Source organism: Rattus norvegicus, chromosome 17 (genome assembly GCF_021556685.1).
Source record: "Rattus norvegicus strain SHRSP/BbbUtx chromosome 17, alternate assembly SHRSP_T2T, whole genome shotgun sequence".
NCBI lineage: Eukaryota > Metazoa > Chordata > Mammalia > Rodentia > Muridae > Rattus > Rattus norvegicus.
In genome coordinates, this window is record NC_141550.1 from 72,836,924 (window position 1) to 72,849,174 (window position 12,251).

Below are 12,251 nucleotides of genomic sequence, written 5' to 3' on the forward strand. Positions count from 1 at the left end.
TGTGCCTTCCATTTCTAGACTGTGGTTTATTCCAGATACAGTCAAGTTGTCAGCTAGAAGGTAGTCATCACAATGGTTAACTAATTGCCCTGGAAGTTGCAATAATTATCTTTTTGGTCCCAGGCTTTGAACATGCATCAGAGCAAAGTTTATCATCTGTAAGATGATATATCTTCTTCTCTCAGCCCTGGAATCATTCATAGAAAACTGATGAAACCAGGAATAATGTCTTTGGCTTATGATGTTTTATTTATTTATCTTGGAAATAATTTACCATAGAATCTTCATAAACTACAGAAAGTAGATGCAAATAAACTTGGACTGTATTTACCCCTGAGAAAATTATTGACCAATATCTGTTATTAAAATATGAAAAATAGAATCAAGAAGGAGACAACAGAGTAGGATGGTCTAGGTCCAGGTGGATTGGGTGGATTTTGTCTTATCTTGGAGGGCAGTTTAAATCTTTATTAATTGGCAGTGAATTTGTTGTATGTATGTATTGTGGAACGGGAATTCAACGTATAAATCTAATTGCTAAATTACAAGTTTCTGGAACCAGGCTAAAGAGGACAGCATGTGAAAGAAATGACTGAGAGACAGTTAAGCATCTGGTTCTGTTGCCTGCAAGGGCCTGCAGAATGATGTGTGTGTGTGTGTGTGTGTGTGTGTGTGTGTGTGTGTGTGTGTGTGTGTGTGTGTGTGTGTGGTGTGTAGTGGTGGGAACCACATGGAAAGAGCGGCTAAAGGGAGACAGCCAGAAGAGGGCAGTTTGTGGACCTTGTGGTAGGGTAGCACCTGGGGTGAGTGGATCCAGCTCACAAGAACTGATAGAAAATGTTCCTTTTTAATCTTACCACAACATTCTCCATTTTGCATCTCCACCTGAAGTCCTTATTTTCTCTTGTTTTGGGTTTTAATTTATCTTGGCCCCTCTTCCTCCCCTCTCACATTTTACAGCTCCCACCCCACCTCTTACTTTGTGATAAACAGCTGCCCTCTCTCTCTTCAGCTCAGGCAGCAGTAACATAATAACACAGACAGGAGGCAGAAACAGTCACTGAAGTCCACTGCTGGCAAGTCTAGAAAGGCCAAACTCACGCCTAGTTGAAGCCCAGTGTGGTGATGCATGCCTCTGATCCCAGCACTGGGAGGCAGAGGTACGAGGATGTCTGAGTTCGAAGCCAGCCTGGTCTACAAAGCAAGTTCTAGGACAACTATGGCTCCACAGAGAAACCATGCTTGAAAAACCAAAAATAAAACAAATGAGTAAGCAAAACCCCCACAAAATGAAATGTGTTGAGTTGGCTCCTTGTGGGTTACCCAGTTTGGATGGCTGCCATCTTGCTGCTGTGTGGTATCCCTTACGTGGTAGAAAGACAGATTAGCTTTTCTTCCTTCAGGTAGTCTTCCCCTGAGTTACATCTCCTATCCCTTCCTCTTCCTACAAGGGCTCTAAACAATCCTAGGGTGTGCTCCCGTGATCTTTTCTTCACCAAACTGCTCCCCAAAAGCCGCACCCCTGAGTGTCATCATATCAGGCTATAATGTTATAGTTTCAACATGTGCTTGTTTGTTTGTTTGTTGGTATTGAGACAGGGTCTCATCTAACCCAGACTGGTCTTGAACTTAATATATAGTCAAGATCGACTTTTAACTTTGAATCCTCCTGTGTCTAACCCCTGAGCACTACCTTCTCCAATTTATACAGTGCTGCAGACCAAATTCAGAGAGCCAAGCATGCTAGGCAAACCCTTCCTCAACCAGCTACACCTCTAGCCTCATGTATGGATCTTAGAGGAGGTCACTTCCCTAATACAGAGGCTTATTACAAAAAAAATAATTTAAACAACCTTGGCCTGGTGGCTCACATACATACATACAATCCTAGTATGTGAGAGGCCAGGGTGGAGGGAGTCTCAAAAGTTAGGAGCCAGCCTGGAGTACAGGGTGACTTTCTAGCAAACCTGGGAGACCAAAGTAAACATGGAGAGTTGGGTTTGGGTTGACAGCTCAGGGGTTAGTGGCATTTGCTGCTCTTGCAGGAGACCTGAGTTCTGTTCCCAGCACCCACAATGGGCAGCTCTCAACTCTCTATGGTTCCAGTTCCACGAGTTCTGATGCCCACTTCTGGACCTGCCTGACCTTTCACATACATGGTGCACATACAGACAAGTGGGCACACACATGTGCAAATAAAGAAAAAGTATATTAAAGTAAAATAGAATACTGTAGGGAATCTGGGCTTAGCGGCACAGGCCTGTAGCACCTCAGCTACTTGGGAGCCTGAGGCAGAAGGATTCGTGGTTCAAGCCAAGCCTGGTCCAATTATGGGGTGGCTGGAGATGTGTCCAGAGATAAAAGATCCTGCCTAACATGTATAAGGCCTCTAGGTTAAATCTCCAGGTCTGCACCCCATTCCCAAAAATATTCCGTGTGGTGGGGGGGTGTTGTGTGTGTGTTATGTGTGTGTGTGTGTTATCTTTTATATACCCATGTAGATACTGCAGCTTCTAATTACTCCCTTAAAGAAGAGTCCCCAGACTGGTAAAACCATTCTGGAAATCAGTCTGGAGGTTCCTCAGAAAATTGGACATTGAACTGCCTGAGGATCCAGCTATACCTCTCTTGGGCATATACCCACAAGATGCCCCAACATATAAAAAAGACACGTGCTCCACTATGTTCATAGCAGCCTTATTTATAATAGCCAGAAGCTGGAAAGAACCCAGATGCCCTTCAACAGAGGAATGGATACAGAAAATGTGGTACATCTACACAATGGAATATTACTCAGCTATCAAAAACAATGTCTTTATGAAATTCATAGACAAATGGTCGGAACTGGAAAATATCATCCTGAGTGAGGTAACCCAATCACAGAAAAACACACATAGTATGCACTCCTTGATAGGTGGCTATTAGCCCAAATGCTAGAATTACCCTAGATGTCTAGAACACATGAAACTCAAGACAGATGATCAAAATGTGAATGCCTCACTCCTTCTTTAAAAGGGGGAACAAGAATACCCTTGGCAGGGAATAGAGAGGCAAAGATTAAAACAGAGACAGAAGGAACACCCATTCAGAGCCTGCCCCACATGTGGCCCATACATATACAGCCACCCAATTAGACAAGATGGATGAAGCAAAGAAGTGCAGACCGACAGGAGCCGGATGTAGATCGCTCCTGAGAGACACAGCCAGAATACAGCAAATACAGAAGCGAATGCCACCAGCAAACCACTGAACTGAGAACGGGACCCCCGTTGAAGGAATCAGAGAAAGAACTGGAAGAGCTTGAAGGAGCTCGAGACCCCTTATGAACAACAATGCCAAGCAACCAGAGCTTCCAGGGACTAAGCCACTACCTAAAGACTACACATGGACTGACCCTGGACTCTGACCTCATAGGTAGCAATGAGTATCCTAGTAAGAGCACCAGTGTAAAGGGAAGCTCTTGGTCCTGCTAAGACTGAACCCCCAGTGAATGTGATTGTTGGGGGAAGGGCAGCAATGGGGGGAGGGTGGGGAGGGGAATATCCATAAAGAAGGGGAGGGGAAGGGATTAGGGGGATGTTTGCCCTGCAACCAGGAAAGGGAATAACATTCAAAATGTAAATAAGAAATACTCAAGTTAATAAAAAAAATTAAAAGAAAAAAAGAAAAAAGAAAAAAATAAAGGAATCAAAAAAAAAAGAGTCCCCAGATATTTCAAAGGAATTTAATAAGAAATGAAATCTCAGTCTCAGCATATTAGAATTTACTGGCTACCTCCCAAGAAGGCTCAGAGGCATAAACAAATTGATCCCTAGGGGTGAAAAGAAGAGGGTTTGGCCACACCCCCTAGATTATCCTACAGAGCCAGAATGCTAGTTTACTAAAAAATGGGTCAGTAGCATGAAGACCAGAAAGAAGGCCTGCCCCCAGCCAGAGCATCCTCTGCTCTTCAGCGGAGGAGCTGTGGAGAGATTGACTGGGGATCTGGAGCAAGGGTTTAAGTAGCCTTAAGTTGCATACATCTATGGGGCCAATGGGACTGGGGATGTAGCTCAAGTCAGAGCACTCACCTGGATGAATGGCTGCAGCAGTGGGCTTGATGCTCAATGCAGAGAAAAGGGAAAATGACATCAGGGGCTGGGGAGATGGCTCATTGAGAAAAGCGCTTTTATGCAAGATGAGTTCCAACCCACCCCTCCCCCATGCCCTATGTCCCCTATAAAAAAGCTGGGGGTGGTGGCAGATGTTTGCTTGTAATCCAAGCATGGAGATGGAGACAGGACCCCTGGCCAGTTAACCTAGCCTGCTTGGCAAACTTCTGGCTAGTGCAATGGCCGCCATCTCAAAACACACATCCAAAGTTGACCTCTGACCTCCAGAGACTCATGACAATGTGTACACATGCATATGTACACACACCAACATGCATACATATAAACACGCACAAAAAGAAAAGAGGAAGACATCAGCCAAAGACTCTACTGAATATGTTCATGGTAGTACGAAGCCATTGCTGCCAGGGACAAATGCAGGGGCTTAGGGGTCAGGGTACCACTCCCTCTGCAGTGCTTGAAAGGGCCATCCTATATTGGTCTGTTTCTATTTATGGGATTCAGTGGTTTGCTGACTCCTGTCCATAAACACATTGTTCCTTCAGGCATGTGAATATTTGGCAGTAAAGCTATTTATCCTGTCTCCTAGCACTTGTACCCAAATCCCGGTTCAGTAGGTTCCTAAAGACTATTCACTAACTGCAGACAAAACAGGTCCTGGTCAAATGTGTATTTTCGGGGGAGTTTATAGTGTTTACCAGAGTTTTAAGAAGAGATTTCTATTCGATAGTGGGGAGTGTTTGCCACTCTCTCACTCCATCCCCCACCATGCCAGTCTTTGACAGGAATTGGGCTTTTCTGGATGTGATCCCATCTAATCCCCACTGAGCGCAAGCCTGAGCAAGCTGAGGAAACATCTCCCTAAAGTGACTTAGAAAATATCTTACCTGGACTAGTCAGTGTTTGTGCTGTGGGTGAGCCTTCCTTATCCTTTGGTATTTCTGCATGAAGGGGCAGAAGAAACACAGGCAACATATGCCACATGGCACTGTGGATTTGTTCTAACCAGAGGCTGGGCCAGGAACAAACTCCTGTCACTTGTTTTCTTTTCTTGTTCACTTGGATCTGTCCATGCTGAAGTTACCTTGTGAAAGAGCACCTCCTGGCCCATCTCATGTACTGTGTTCTGGATGCCACCTTCTGCAGACACCCTTCCTTCCCAAGGCGCCCTGCTCTGTTCTTCCTTCTATCCCTGCAGTGTCTAGAGTCTCTAGGCTCTCTAGACCTTGTTGGGTTGTTATTTATCAAAAGTGGCAAGCACCAGTGATCCCCATTGTCTTAGCCACTGTTCTATTGCTATGAAAAGACAGGCTCTTTGGAGGCTTGCTTACAGTTTTAGAGGTTTAGCCCATTGTCATGCTGGAAAGCATGGTGTCACACAGGCAGACACGGTACTGGAGAAGTAGCTTAGAGTTCTACATCCAGATCCACAAGCAGCAGAAAGAGAGAGACACTGGACCTTCCTTGAGCTTCTTTCTGAAGCATCAAAGTCCACACCCCCCCGCCATGGCACACTTCCTTGAAGTAGAAACTTAAGGGTTCATTGGAAAGTCAGTTGGATGGTGCTTTGCTGGGGCAAACACATGAAGGAGTGTTTTCCTGAAGAGGACACAGGTGAAAGGCTAAGGCAGACTTGTGAAGGAACGTTTCACTGAAGCAGATACAGGAGAGAGGATGTTGTGCTAAAGCAAGCATATGAAAGGACACATGATGAAGAATTCTATGCTAACGACATGCATGATGGTCCAACTTACATTGTGTAGCTGAGATGCACTTGTCAAGGTGTCGTAGACAGAAATGGACCAAAAAACTTCTGGGGGTGTGCTGCAGTTTCTTGCTGCTTCCTCGGACTCAGGCTGATTGGCAGAGTGATGTCAGCTGAGATAGATGCATGTGCTGAGGCAAGTCCCATGGAGGACAAATGATGTTTGGAGAGTATAAATAGGACTTGCCGGACAGCTACTGAAACAGAGCTTGGCTTGCTATATAGCTGGCTATGCAAAAGTTGTGGGTCTCGAGTCTTCACTGATCTTCACTCAAGAGAGGCACAGCTGAGAACTTCTCCTGCTGTCCCTCTTGGTCCCTCCTGCCAAGGCCTGGCTATCCCTGCTAGGTCATGCCACCACTTCTGATTTATGTTTGCTATTCTGGCTCTAACCAAACTGGACTGCTAGTATATCCGTAAAGTGTTTGCGAGTGGATTGAGCAGCCGCTGCTAATCTGTGAACTGAACTGCTGATTTCCAGACAACAGAGATGGGACTTGCTCCAAAGAACCTGTATCCTTTCTTCGGTGGGTGGTGGGCTACAAGGGAGGTTAAAGCATTTAAGAACCATCATGAAAAATAGGTTTAGAAAAGATTACAGTTATACTTCCTCCTAAAAAAATATGGAAAATAGATCATGATTCTACATTTGAAGAGAAAATTTGATAGCCTTTTGGATATCAAACTGTCCCCTCCTCATTCTTTTTTCTTCCTCTTTTAAGAATGTTTCCTCTTTTATTTAAGACATTCTTTTCTCAAACAATATGTCCTGATTACAGTTTCACCTCCTTATACTCCTCCAAGTTCCTCCCAGCCTACCCTCCCCTCCCATCCACTCTCCAGCTGTCTGCTCCTGATTACTGGGTTTCTTTCATTGACTCTTATCTTCTTACCTTAGCTCTGAGGTTGTTTTACTGCTGAGAGTTTCCTCTGGGATGGGCAGTCACTTTGTGTCACTGCTATTTCTGACAACTGTTTCATACCTGTGTGGGGCTCCGGCTTTAGATGGAAGCATTGCTTTGGCTCTGGCTCCAGAGCAGGCTGTGGTTTGGGCTCTAGAGCTTGAAGACTGGAAGCAGGTAGACAAGTAGATTCTACAGTTTACAGTAAGCATGTGACACTGAGCTGTGTGAGTTCTTGGCTTAGTCTAGAGGGCATTCTGGCCTCTGTAAGGCTAGATGTCCTAAGAAGACACATGGAGATTTTGCTGGTCAGGTGATCTCAATTTGGCAAGTGGATTTGCATAAGACTTCCCATAGTAGATGATTTCCTAGAGGCTGGGGAGGGATAGTGTGCTGGAGTTGCAGTTCTCCAACCTCACATTGATCTGTCTGATATGGACATTATGAAAGAACTGTACTTGAAGGTCTCAGACTTTAGGTGAAAGTCCAAGTTTGTGTTGAGAGAAAACCAAGGTTGTGGTGAAAGACTGAGAATGGGCTGGGGTTGGGATTACAGGCCTTTGACCTTACACAGAGCTGGTTGAGTTCACACAGGCTCAGGCTTTAGTGAACTGCTAAGCTGTTGCAAAATTCTATTTATTTTCTGAGCTGTTTCTTTCATTTCTGTGGACATAACTGCTTAAAGGAGCCTGAATACTGTTAATTAGCAAAAATCAATTGGTGGGTTTTTGGTGTTTCTGAGATTGAATTTGTAATTTCATAAGTCAGAATTTGTTAACATCATTGTACAGTAGATACGCAAGATTCTACTGAGTCATGACCACAAGCTACAAGTATTTTCAAACCTAAATGTTTCACTCCTCACTTTTAGGAAAGGTAAGGGGAAGAATAGTATATTTATATTTTAATTAACGTAATTTTAAATCAAGGCTTATGAATAACTTGCTTGCTCTTGTTTGTAACAATTGAGTCTGTTTCACATTCTAAAGTAGAGAGTGAAAGGTGAAAAACATTTTGATGATTATAAACTCCTTTTAGTGACTGAACTTCTGGATAAATATGCTTTCCTCTCTTTGAATCTCTCATCAAAATTTCCTTTAGCCTCTTCATGGAAACCTTTGTATCTACAAAACTCAAAACCAAAAGATCCACTGTGGGCTTCTGAACAGTCAGGCACCAGTGGAAAAGAGAGGCTCAACATTAGGCAAGTTGATATAACATGTTTGGTGCATAACCTTCTGTCTTTTATTGAAGTGACTTACATGTCCAGTTGAAAAATATGTGAAGTTTCTGTTCAGGCCATCTAGGACTTCCATATTTTCTGGAGGCAACTGGTTTTCAAATACGAATTTCACAAGGAGAAAATGTTTTCACAAATTTAACTTATAAACATGCCAATTTTGAAAACATAAACTAATTGGATTGGTACAGATGCAATTTTCAAAATATCTGATAAATCTGTAAAAGTAATGAAAGGCATGGAACAAAATAAACAGGTTATCAGGAACTATTAGTCAGAATTTTTAAAATTAGTTTTTTTGTGCATCTTTTAGTTAATACTTTCAGAAGTTCACATGATCAACGGATTATTCCCCAGCTACCACCCCTCCCACTTGCTACTTTACTCACTCTCTCTTCTAACTGAGAGTTTACTTTTTCTTTATCATCTTTTGTCATTAAACCCATTTTGTACTGTCTACTTATTTTTGGTATTGAGATAGCCATACTGTGTGGTCAACTATCAGTGGTTACATCATTAAGGCAATCAAATACACCAATAACTGCCCAATTGGTAACTTAATTACATGTGCACCTTACCCCTTCTTGCTAGAATTTTGTCTAGCTGGAGCTTGTAAATGTCTTGTGTATTCTGTTACAATCCCTGTGAGTTTAAGTGCACATCTGCCCTGTTGTGTCTGAAAAACACTATTTCCTTCATGTTATCAGCACATCCATTTTTTTTTATAATCTTGCTGCCTCTTCTTCTTCAAAGATCCCCGAGCCTTTGGGTGAAATATATTGAAAGTATTCTCCCTGAGGAGACTCAAACCTAGCTGTAGAATAAACAAAAATGATGTCATTCAATGACCACAGTGCTGTGTAACCTAAAAGTTCTGAAGAACCATGAACAAAATTTTTAAATATAGAAGTTCATCTACTAATTTGCCTAAATAGAGTTATATTTGAACAATGTGCTTTCAAGTAAACTTTAGGACAGGAGATGTCCAGATACAAATTATATGTCAGGATACAATAACTGACTTGAAGAACACCTCATTCTCTAAATATGTGGCATTTTAAACCTCAAAATGACTTTCAAGAAAAAACCCAAAAAGGTCTTAGGGAGAAAAGTCAAGGATCATCAATCAATTAGACTGAAAAAGCATGAACTGACATTCATTCAAGACAAATAAATGCATGAGCCCTGAAGTGTGTGAAAAGTTAGGGGAATTCAAAGATATGAATAATAATTTATAAAATATAATCACTCAGTAGAAATCCCCGTTTCTGAAAACAGAGCTGATATTTGTACAAATCTGACTTAGTGATAGATATAAATCTCTATGTTTTCTTTCAGATGATGCTTCCTCTATTATTTGGTATAATCTGGGAGAAGAGTTTAAATAAAAATAATTAATTTTTAAAATTTTATTTAATCTTTTTTTACACTCTAAATTTTATCCTCCTCCTAGTCCATCTGACCCCACCCCCCTCTCCACGAGGATGTCCCCACCTCCCCATCCCATTCTCCCTATCCCCTATCCCTGGGACCTCCCTTCTCTTGAGGGTTAGATACATCTTCTCTGACTGAACCCAGACCCAGAAGTCCTCAACTATATATGTGTTGGGTGCCTCATCTCAGCTGGTATATGCTGCCTGGTTAGTGGTCCAGTGACTGGGAGATCCCAGGGATCCAGGTTAACTGAGATGGCTGGTCCTCCTACAGGGTGGTCCTCCTCCTCATCTTCTTCCAGCTTTTCCCTAATTCAACCACAGAGGTCAGCAGCTTCTGTCCATTGGTTGGGTATAAATGTCTGCATCCAACTCTTTCAGCTGCTCATTGGATCTTTTGGAGGTCAGTCATGATAGGTCTCTCTTTGTGAGCACCCCAAACCTATCTGGGCATGTCACTGTACCTCTTTTTCCTCAGGCTCTTCTCCACTTTTCCCTGCAGTTCTTTCAGACAGGAACTATTATGTGTCAGAGTTTTTGACTGTGAGTTGGCAATCCCATCTCTCACTTGATGCTCTGTCTTTCTGCTGGAAGTGAGCTCTACAAGTTCTCTCCCCATGATAGAGCACTTCATCCAAGGTCTCTCCTTTTGAGTCCTGAGGATCTCTTACCTCCCAGGTCTCTGGTACATTCTGGAAGGTCCCCCTACCTCCTACCTCCCTTTTTTTTTTTCGGAGCTGGGGACCGAACCCAGGGCCTTGCGCTTCCTAGGTAAGCGCTCTACCACTGAGCTAAATCCCCAGCCTCCTACCTCCCAAGGTTGTCTATTTCCATTCTTTCGGCTGGCCCTAAGGACTTCAGTCATTTCTCCCCCACCTAATACCTGATCATGTCCACCTCTTCCCCTCCCTATCCCTCTTTTCACCCAGATCCATCCCTCCACCATCCCATGATTGCTTTCTTCTCCCTCCCAAGTGGGATTGAGGCATCCTCACTTGAGCCCTATGGCTTGTTAAGCTTCCTGAGTTCTGTGAACTGTGTCTTGGATATTCTGTACATTTTTGACTCATATCCACTTATAAGTGAGTACATACTATGCATATCCTTTGGGGTCTGATTTACGTCACTCAGGACGATATTTTCTAGTTCCATCCATTTAGGATGTCCTCATTCTTCATTTTGAAAAACAAGGACAAATAAGTTATTTAAACTACAGAAAAGTTCTATTGAGAAGAATTTTATTCTACCAAGCTGAAATTCATCTGAAATAGCAAAACAGAGTTCCATAATAACCAACAGGTGATGATGTGATATGACCCTGAGGTGGAGTAAACTCTACCCATCTTGTCTCCTATTCCAGCATGGTACTAGCCTGAAGAGACAGAACTGGAATCAGGTGACTGGGCAAACTAGTTGGGTCCCCACTCCACCTACATCCATTTTCCATTGATCCTGCAACAACAACATCATTAATGTTGCTTCATGAAGTTCCACAACCTGATGTGTTAGATTTATTTCCTCTCATTGATCTGACTGAACAGATACTGTTTCTTTTTCTCTTTCCAAGACACGAGAATAACTGAAATCATAACATCTAAACTTGTTCCAATTTCAAGCAACAGAATGAACCCTTTTGTTTTATCTTTGTATTTGCAGGTTTGGGAATGTGCATGAACATGTATGAGAGTGCAGGTATACACATGCCTCAGCATGGAGATCAGAGGACAACCTCAGGAGCCAGTCCTTGCTACTTAACTGCCACGTTTTTTTTCAAACACTTCTCTTCATGTTCACTGCTGAGTGTGCCAGACTAGCTTAGCCACAAGAATCCATGGATTCTCCCATCTGTTTCTCCTACCCCACTATAGAAACTAGGATTAAAGACTCGGGCTACTACATAGGCTTTTAACCTGACTCTAGGGATTGGAATCCAGATCCTTACGCATGAAGCACTGTAGTGGGAATTTTGTTTACTTTAAAAACCCAATTATGTTATGTATGTTTTCTTTGCTTTAATGCAAGGTCTGGGATGTGGGTTTTCTTCAGTTTGTTCGCAGCCATTAACTATGATTGTCTAGTGCTCTCAGAGGGGCATAATTTTTGTCAGCTGCAAATAGTTTAATTCTGGGGACAATGGAGAAGGAATTGATGCCATAAACTGGAAAGGATCAGTAGATGCTCAGAAGAAGAGGAGGAGGAGGAAGAAAAAGAAATCCAGCCCTACAAAGGATAATAGATGGAAAACTCCAACACAAGGAGGGAAACAACACCCTAGAATAAGCAAGAAAGTAATCTCCAGCCATTTGCCTACGAATTTCATAAAGTCGTTGTTTTTGATAGCTGAGTAATATTCCATTGTGTAGATGTACCACATTTTCTGTATCCATTCCTCTGTTGAAGGGCATCTGGGTTCTTTCCAGCTTCTGGCTATTATAAATAAGGCTGCAATGAACATAGTGGAGCACGTGTCTTTTTTATATGTTGGGGCATCTTTTGGGTATATGCCCAAGAGAGGTATAGCTGGATCCTCAGGCAGTTCAATGTCCAATTTTCTGAGAATCCTGAGTGAGCTAACCCAAACACAGAAAGACATACATGGTATGCACTCACTGATAAGTGGCTATTAGCCCAAATGCTTGAATTACCCTAAATGCCTAGAACAAATGAAACTCAAGACAGATGATCAAAATGTGAATGGTTCACTCCTTCTTTAAAAGGGGAACAAGAATACCCTTGGCAGGGAAGAGAGAGGCAAAGATTAAAACAGAGACTGAAGGAACACCCATTCAGAGCCTGCCC

The 12,251-nt window shown here is 42.7% G+C and overlaps 2 long non-coding RNA genes across 52 annotated transcripts in view; one reads left to right on the forward strand and one right to left on the reverse strand.

Annotated features, from left to right (window-relative positions):
• Window positions 1–7,201, reverse strand: part of LOC134482872 (uncharacterized) — a 52,020-nt gene extending 44,819 nt beyond the window's left edge. For 10 of the 50 annotated variants that reach the window (XR_015641755.1, XR_015641766.1, XR_015641760.1 and 7 more), the window contains exons 1-2: window positions 6,771–7,074; window positions 5,867–6,416 (exon numbers count right to left, since the gene is read on the reverse strand). This is a non-coding gene — a long non-coding RNA (uncharacterized LOC134482872). Of the gene's footprint in view, window positions 1–5,866; window positions 6,417–6,770 lie in introns of all 50 variants that reach the window. The other 40 variants (XR_015641783.1, XR_015641785.1, XR_015641780.1 and 37 more) reach the window with 26 other exon arrangements.
• LOC148000264 (uncharacterized) lies at window positions 6,029–11,904 on the forward strand. 2 transcript variants are annotated; one of them, XR_015641796.1, is made up of 3 exons: window positions 6,063–6,390; window positions 9,777–9,855; window positions 11,109–11,904. It is a non-coding gene; the product is annotated as an uncharacterized LOC148000264 (long non-coding RNA). The 2 variants fall into 2 exon arrangements; XR_015641795.1 differs by lacking the exon at window positions 9,777–9,855 and having other exon boundaries at window positions 6,029–6,404.
• Window positions 11,905–12,251: the final 347 nt, after the last annotated feature.